Source organism: Aethalodelphis obliquidens, unplaced genomic scaffold (genome assembly GCF_003676395.1).
Source record: "Aethalodelphis obliquidens isolate GAN/ISIS:26980383/991018 unplaced genomic scaffold, ASM367639v1 scaffold9, whole genome shotgun sequence".
Taxonomy (NCBI): Eukaryota; Metazoa; Chordata; class Mammalia; order Artiodactyla; family Delphinidae; genus Aethalodelphis; species Aethalodelphis obliquidens.
Window position 1 is genome coordinate 14346266 of NW_020837953.1, and position 8119 is coordinate 14354384.

General features: G+C 46.2%; 1 pseudogene; it reads left to right on the plus strand.

Annotated features, from left to right (window-relative positions):
- The first annotated feature begins 727 nt into the window (after positions 1–727).
- On the plus strand, positions 728–6018 carry LOC113622460 (dnaJ homolog subfamily C member 14 pseudogene; annotated as a pseudogene).
- The last annotated feature ends 2101 nt before the right edge of the window (positions 6019–8119 follow it).

The window sequence follows — 8119 nt, forward strand, 5'->3', positions numbered from 1 at the left end:
TTCCAAAGACCCTTCCGTAGCCCCTATTTTGAGAGTCAGGGTAGAAGCCCTAAGTCAGTCCTTATTCTGGGAGCTCAGGAAGCCTTTGTCCTCCCCCTCCCCCACCTCAGAATGGATGCTTCCTCTCTGTGCTTGGTATTTTTAGAAGTCCAATGCGCTATCCATTGCACCACTGAGCCCGACTGTGCTTGGTATTTTTAAAGAAACGTAGGCTCTGCACGGGGTCCCACTCAGACTTCTTTTTTTTTTTTTTTGCGGTACGCGGGCCTCTCACTGTTGTGGCCTCTCCCGTTGCGGAGCACAGGCCCCGGACGCTTAGGCTCAGCGGCCATGGCTCATGGGCCCAGCCGCTCCGCGGCATGTGGGATCTTCCCGGACCGGGGCACGAATCCGTGTCCCCTGCATCGGGGCAGGCGGACTCTCAACCACTGCGCCACCAGGGAAGCCCTAAATTTTTTTTTTCAGACTTCTTAATGAGCCTAGTGGGGGACCCCGGGGGTAAACTGACACTTTGGTCCCTGAGGGGGTGAATGGAGACCTCTCTGAAGTCTGACAGATACTTTCTCTTCCTGTTCTGCCTCACAAACTGTTGACTCTACCTTACAAACAAATTTCAAATCTGATCTGTGCAGTCTGGCTGCTGCCATGGTTGTAGGTCAGACCAAGACCAAGTCCATGTCTTGCTTCAAAACCATCATGGGTTTTGGAAAAGGTCTTCTTTCTTGTGATGGCGTGCAAGGTATACCCCTACTCTTACTTCCATCTCCATCTTCCACGGCCCTTTTTCCCCCTCAGCCAACTCACCTCATCATTCCCTAAAAGCACCATGCCTCCAGACCTTTGCCTTTGCTGTTCCTTCCTTCTGATTCCTTCGCAATTCACCTCCTCCCCAATTGGATGGGCTCTGAAGGTTCCAGCAGAAAATTCACAGCCAGTAGAAGATTAGAGAGGATAAAGCAAGGGATTCATTTCATATCAGGAATGCCAACAGGCACAGAGTTTCAGCCAGCTTCCTCTTGAGGCCTTTCTTTCCACACATCTCCCCGCCCCCAGGGACTTACCTGAGGTCCCAAAGTAGGTAGTCAAGTCCAGACCAAGAGTGGAGTCTACTAGCCCGGCCACTGCCATTGTTCTTACTGCCATGAGGTGGCACTGTTGGAAACTGGTTTTGCTCTGTAAAGCCACCTGGGAGTGATGCAGAGGTACCACTGATGTTGCCCAAGCTTCAGTCAGGGCTACCCACCTAGGAGATTGCTAATGTCACAATTCTTTTTAGTTGACACCCTCTACCATTTCAGCCACTGTGCCTCAAAGCACTGCACCAGAAAAAGCTACTAGAACGAGCCACAAACCAAGGCAAAAATCATTCCTTCCCCTAAAAACTCCTAGGGGCTTACGTTGAATGTGGTGCCCAGTCTAGAATATCCCTTTGCATAAGGTAATTTTATTTAAATGGAATCACTGCCCTTCCCTGCCACTGAGATTATCAGGACCACGTTGTTGGTCCTCCCAAATCTCCCTCACTTCCAATTATGCAGCTGAGGAAGGAGTGTGTGTCCCTCTGTACCTGTCTGTGTAGAGAACTTTGACTCAGAGACACAGTTTTTGCCAAATCCCACAAACAGAAGGTCCTATTACACCCTGAGTTGTCCCAGAAAATGGATGTCTATTCTCCCTACAACTCAAGGGACTCTCATAGGACAAACAGAGTCAGCTTCAAGGTGTACATCTGATTCTACTGCTAGGTTAATATCCAAAATATATAAACAGCTCATACAACTCAATATCGAAAAAACAACCTGATTAAAAAATGGGCAGAAGACCTGAATAGACATTTTTCCAAGGAAGACATACAGATGGCCAACAGGCACATGAAAAAATGCTCAACATCACTAATCATCAGAGGAATGAAATCAAAACCACAATGAGATATTACCTCACACTTGTCAGGATGACTATCATCAAATAGAACACAAATAATAAATATCAGTGAGGGTGTGGAGAAAAGGGAACCCTCACACACTGTTGGTGGGAATGTAACTCGATGCAGCCACTGTGGAAAATAGTATGGAAGTTCCTCAAAAAAATAAAAATAGAACTACTATATGATCCAGCAATTCTAATCCTGGGTATATATCTGAAGAAAATGAAAACACTAACTTGAAAAGATACGTGCACCTCAATGTTCATAGCAGCATTACTTACAATTGCCAAGATATGGAAGCAACCTAAGTGTCCATCAACAGAGGAATGGATAAAGAAGATGCGGTATGTATATACACAATGGAATACTAAGCGACCATTTTAAAAAATGAAATTTTGCCATTTGCAACAACGTGGTTGGACCTGGAGGGTATTATGCTTCGTGAAATAAGTCAGATAGATGAAGACAAATACTGTATGTTATCACTTATACAAGGAATCTAAAAAATAACACAACTAGCGAATATAACAAAAAGAAACAGACTCACATATATAGAGAAGAAACTAGCGGTTATCATGAGGAGAGGGAAGTGGGGAGGCACGAGATTGGGGCAGGAGATTAAGAGGAACAAACTACTATGTATCAAATAAATAAGCTGCAAGGATGTATTGTACAGCACAGGGAATATAGCCAATATTTTATAATAACTATAAATGGAGTACAGTCTAAAAATTGTGAATCACTATGCTGTACATCTGAAACTTATATAATATTGTAGATCAACTATACCTCAATAAAATTGATTAATTAGTTAATTAAATTAAAAAAGAAGAAAAGCCAAGATGAGAGGTGGAGAGAACGTGGCCCCCTTGGAATCTCTAGTTCCAGGCCTATGGCATCCTGTGATTTAGTTATGTGAATCAGTAAAGTCTCAGGTTAGGTTTCTGTTACTTTCCACTAAAACATAAACAAACAAACAACAACAACAATGAAACTCCCAACTAATATATCTGATCCTCACTAAAAATGGCACGTTGTAGTTTTATAAAGGTTTTGTGTACCCTTTCTCTCTGTCTCCTAATGATAACCCTGTTAAGAAGCACTTGTATTTTCTTTAAAAAATGAGACATAATTCACAAACTACAACATACACTATTTTAAGGTGCACAGGTCAGTGGTTTTTAGTATACTCCCAAGGTGTCCAACCATCACCCCCGTAAAAAAATTTTTTTTCAGTTGACACTGTGCAACTCTTATAGCTACACAAATGGAGGGAAGCAGGAATAATTTCAAAGGACGGTGTATTCATTTTCTACTGCTGCCACAAAGTGCCACAAATTTAGTAGCTTAAAATAACACTAATTTATTATCTTACGGTTCTGTAGGCCAGAAGTCTGACATGGGTCTCACTGAGCTAAAATCAAGGTGTCAGCAAGGCTGCATTTCTTTCTGGAGGCTCGAGGGGAGAATCCATTTCATTGTTTTTTCCAGCTTCTAGAGACCATCCACATTCCTGGGTTCATAGACTCCTTCCACCATCTCCAAAGTCAGCAACACTGGATCTCTGGCCCTTCTGTAGTCACATCTCCCTCTGACCACAGCCTGGGAAGGTTCTCTGCTTTAAGGACCCATGTGATTCCGTTTGGACCCATCCAAATAATACAGGAAAATCTCCCCCATCTCAAAGTCTTTAACTTAATCACATCTGCAAAGTCCCTTCTGTCATGTAAGTGACATATACACAGGTTCTAAGGATAAGAACATGGGCATATTTGGAAGGGCTGTTATTCTGCCTATCACAGAAAGTAATCCAAAAGTTAACTGAGGGTTGTCCAAGTAACTAAGCAGGTTTTTGAAGCTGAGATATTTGGCAAACACCCTCATGAAATATAACATGTTGGTTAAGATTCTTGGCTCAATATTCAGAACAAACCAGTTTCAAATAATGGGGCACTATTTGCTATCTGTGTAGCCTTGAGCAAGTTACTTTGCGGCTTCGGAGACTCAGTTTCCTCTGCTGTAAAATGGGCATTTTTTTCAGTACTTATTCATAGGGCTTGCAGTGGAAGTCCTTGTTCACCTTCAAGATCCCCCTGCGGAGCCAAGGCATTCATTCCTCTAGCTCCCTGGTGTGTTGGCTGCTAATGGCTCAAAGACGCATCCTTCTCCGGGGATTGCCCTGCTGCAGCCAAAGGGCAGAAAGGACTGAAGAGCAGCTCCAGAACTTAATTCCCAGAAGAACAAAGCTCCAGAGGAGATTAAACTTTCAACCCCAGCAGGATTGCCACAACAAAGTCAGGGTACCAGTTGGGAAGAATGGGACCCTAATACATGAGATAGGACATCTGAGTCAATGCACTTAAAAATCTTGGGTCCCGAGCAGAGAGTGAACAGGAGGCGGAGCCGGGGGAGCTGCTCTCGTAGCTCCTCCTGGCCCTCTGCCGGGGAGGAGTTGGCCCTCTGCCGGGAAGGAGTGACCGCAGCTCTTCGCTTTGGGGGAAGATGAAGAGTTGGAAGAGGAATATGATAAGGAGGAACCTCTTAAGTTTCCCAGTGATTTTTCACGTGCCCAGTGGAAAGAAACCTGCACCCCGGAGACAACGGCACCGCGTTCCAGCCAAGGAGGATACTTGGGAGGGTGGACGCAGCGATCCCAGATCCCCTGGTCTACATCGGCTGGGTCGGAAATGGAGTCAGGCAGATTAGCACAGAGGACTGGGATTGTGGGGGGCAGAGGAACTGTGTCAGCTTGGACAGGCAGGTTTCTAGAGGCTGATCGAACTGCTTGTATTAGTGGGGACGTACATGGAAACTTATGGCCATCTCATCCATGCACGCAGGCAGCTGAAAGGCAGTGATCTGGACCATTTTTGTGTCTGGGTGGGAGTCTGGGCAGGGTGGCTGGGGGGCTGGGACCAGGTAATGTTCCAATTTCTGAGCCAAGGGTTTTGCTATGGGGTAGGGCTGTTCACCCGTTTTCTTAGGCTACTGGGGGCTTTGCTGCTCCCAGCTGTGGCCTTTTTGTTGGGCTGCCTACAGTTGGGCTGGAGGTTTCTGGTAGCACTGAGTGACCGGTTAGGCCGGACGGGTAAAGCCACCTGGCTCTTCTCTTGGCTGGCTTCTCCCACCTGGCAGCAGTGCCTGATTCTGCCAAGAGATAGCAGGCCGTGGCAGCAGCTGGTAAGAATAGTTCAGTGGGGTTGGCTGGAGTTGGCCTTGGGTCGAGAGAGGAATAAGCCGGGGAATGCACCTGTAGCTAGTGGTTGCTACTGCCAGCCTGAAGAGGAAGTGGCTCGACTGTTGACCATGGCTGGGGTTCCTGAAGATGAGCTAAACCCTTTTCATGTGTTAGGGGTTGGAGCCACAGCCTCGGATGTTGAACTGAAGAAGGCCTATAGGCAGCTGGCAGTGATGGTTCATCCTGACAAACAATAATCATCCCCGGGCTGAGGAGGCAGCTTGGGACATTGTCAGCAACCCTGAAAGATGGAAGCAATATGAGATGAATCGAATGGCAGAGAATGAGCTGAGCCAGTCAGTGAATGAGTTTCTGTCCAAGCTGCAGGATGACCTCAAAGAAGCAGTGAATACTATCATGTGCAGCTGACGCCAGGGAAAGACATGGGAGGTTTGAAATGGAACGGGAACCTGAGAGTGCCAGACACTGTGCTGAGTGTAATAGGCTGCATCCTGCTGAGGAAGGAGAATTTGGGGCTGAGTCAAGCAGGTTGGGCCTCAAGATCACCTACTTTGCGCTGATGGATGGAAAGGTGTATGACATCACAGAGTGGGCTGGATGCCAGCATGTGGGAATCTCCCAAGATACCCACAGAGTCCCCTATCACATCTCATTTGGTTCACGGATGCCAGGCGCCAGTGAGCAGCAGAGAGCTACCCCAGATGCCCCTCCTGCTGACCTTCGGGATTTCTTGAGCCAGATCTTTCAAGTACCCCCAGGCCAGGTGTCCAACGGGAACTTCTTTGCAGCTCCTCAGCAGGGCCCTGGGGCCACTGCAGCCTCCAAGCCCAACAGCACAGTAGGAGGAGCCAAACGAAAGTGGGGAAAGAAAGTGAGGAGGCCCTTCCAACGTTGACACCCCCTCTCTTTCCACAAATCAATGTCAGGGAGTCAAAAGGGCTGTATACAGTGCAGGATGGAGTTTGATTTGTTTATTTTTAAATATTTAAAAAAGGGAAAATTTTAAGCACAAATTGTTCACTCAGTAGTTATAGGAAGCCCTGGAACTACTCTCCCTCCTCCACCAGCACCCAGGAACTGAGTCTTGTCTCCTGACAATACCAAAGAAATAGGGAGTGGCTAGAACAAAGAACCTAGGGCCTGGACCTGGGCTGGACAATATCTCCCATAGTAGTGTGGGAACTGGGTATTTCCCTGGGGTCTGTATGCCTTTGTCTTGTCTTTTGCTTCTACAGCTGATGACACTTCCCCCCCCCTTTAAAAAAAAAATCTTGGGTCCCCAATCCCCCTTGAACGATTCCAGCCATTTGAAAATCAACTCTTGTCATGCTCCTGGGCCCCAGTAGAGATAAGGTACCTAACCATGGAGCACGAATGACCATGTAGTCACAAACATTTGTTTGAGCTGGGTCTGTCAGACCTACTAAGTCATAAGTTTGAGCAGGCCCAGCAGCAATAGATCATAAGATAGAAGTGGTGCACCCGGGATCCGGTGCAACTAGGACCAGAGAGCACAGATAAGCTGCGTGAGTTCTATGTTATGCATGAGCTAAGTGGCTCAGACTTTCATGTTGTCCACCACTGTTGCTTGGGACACTTTCCCTCAGTTCATACCAATAGCTGCAGGTGTGGTCCTTTATGACTCACTTACGGAAGAGGGAAAAGGCTGAGCGTGGTGCTCACGTGGGTTGGTGCCGTCTGTGAGTGCAAGTTGTTAATGGACTGCTACTGCTCTACAGCCCCATTCAGGGGCGGTTCTGAAGGGCAGCAGTGAGAGGAAATCTTCCCAACGCACAGAGCTTTAGGAAGTGCATCTGATCATACTTTCAATGGGAAATAGAATAAGAATATGTACAGACTCATGAGCAGTGGTGAGTGGCTTGACTGGTTTGACTGGGACCTAGAGGGAGAAAGATTAGAAAATAGGGGAGAAGAAGGTCTGGGAAACAGTTGTGCGGATGGAAAAATGGCAATGGGCACGAAGTGTGAAGATCTTTGTATTGTATCCTAATACCCACCCAAGAGTTTCTATCACAAAAGAGGCATAAAAATCCTGGTAGTATGGAGGTTCCTTAAAAAACTACAAATAGAACTACCATATGACCCAGCAATCCCACTACTGGGCATATACCCTGAGGAAACCAAAATTCAAAAAGAGTCATGTACCAAAATGTTCATTGCAGCTCTATTTACAATAGCCCGGAGATGGAAACAACCTAAGTGCCCGTCATCGGATGAATGGATAAAGAAGATGTGGCACGTATATACAATGGAATATTACTCAGCCATAAAAAGAAACGAAATTGAGCTATTTGTAATGAGGTGGATAGACCTAGAGTCTGTCATACAGAGTGAAGTAAGTCAGAAAGAAAAAGACAAATACCGTATGCTAACACATATATATGGAATTTAAGAAAAAAATGTCATGAAGAACCTAGGGGTAAAGCAGGAATAAAGACGCAGACCTCTTAGAGAACGGACTTGAGGTTATGGGGAGGGGGAAGGGTGAGCTGTGACAGGGCGAGAGAGAGTCATGGGCATATACACACTAACAAACGCAGTAAGGTAGATAGCTAGTGGGAAGTAGCCGCATGGCACAGGGATATTGGCTCGGTGCTTTGTGACAGCCTGGAGGGGTGGGATGGGGAGGGTGGGAGGGAGGGAGACGCAACAGGGAAGACATATGGGAACATATGTTTATGTATGACTGATTCACTTTGTTATAAAGCAGAAACTAACACACCATTGTAAAGCAATTATACCCCAATAAAGATGTTAAAAAAAAAAAATCCTGGTAGACAAAGTGACTCAATCAGTTAACATCAGCCTCTGTCATCATGTGTTCCAGTACTGGCACAAAGGCTACATGAGCAGGGTAGCCATAGTGGCAGGGAAGGAGGCTATGAATGGGTCCAGTAACATGGACTCCCTCTTACTCATGAAGTTTTTACCTAGTGACTGCCACTGTGAAACATTCAACCTACCAACAAAAGAGA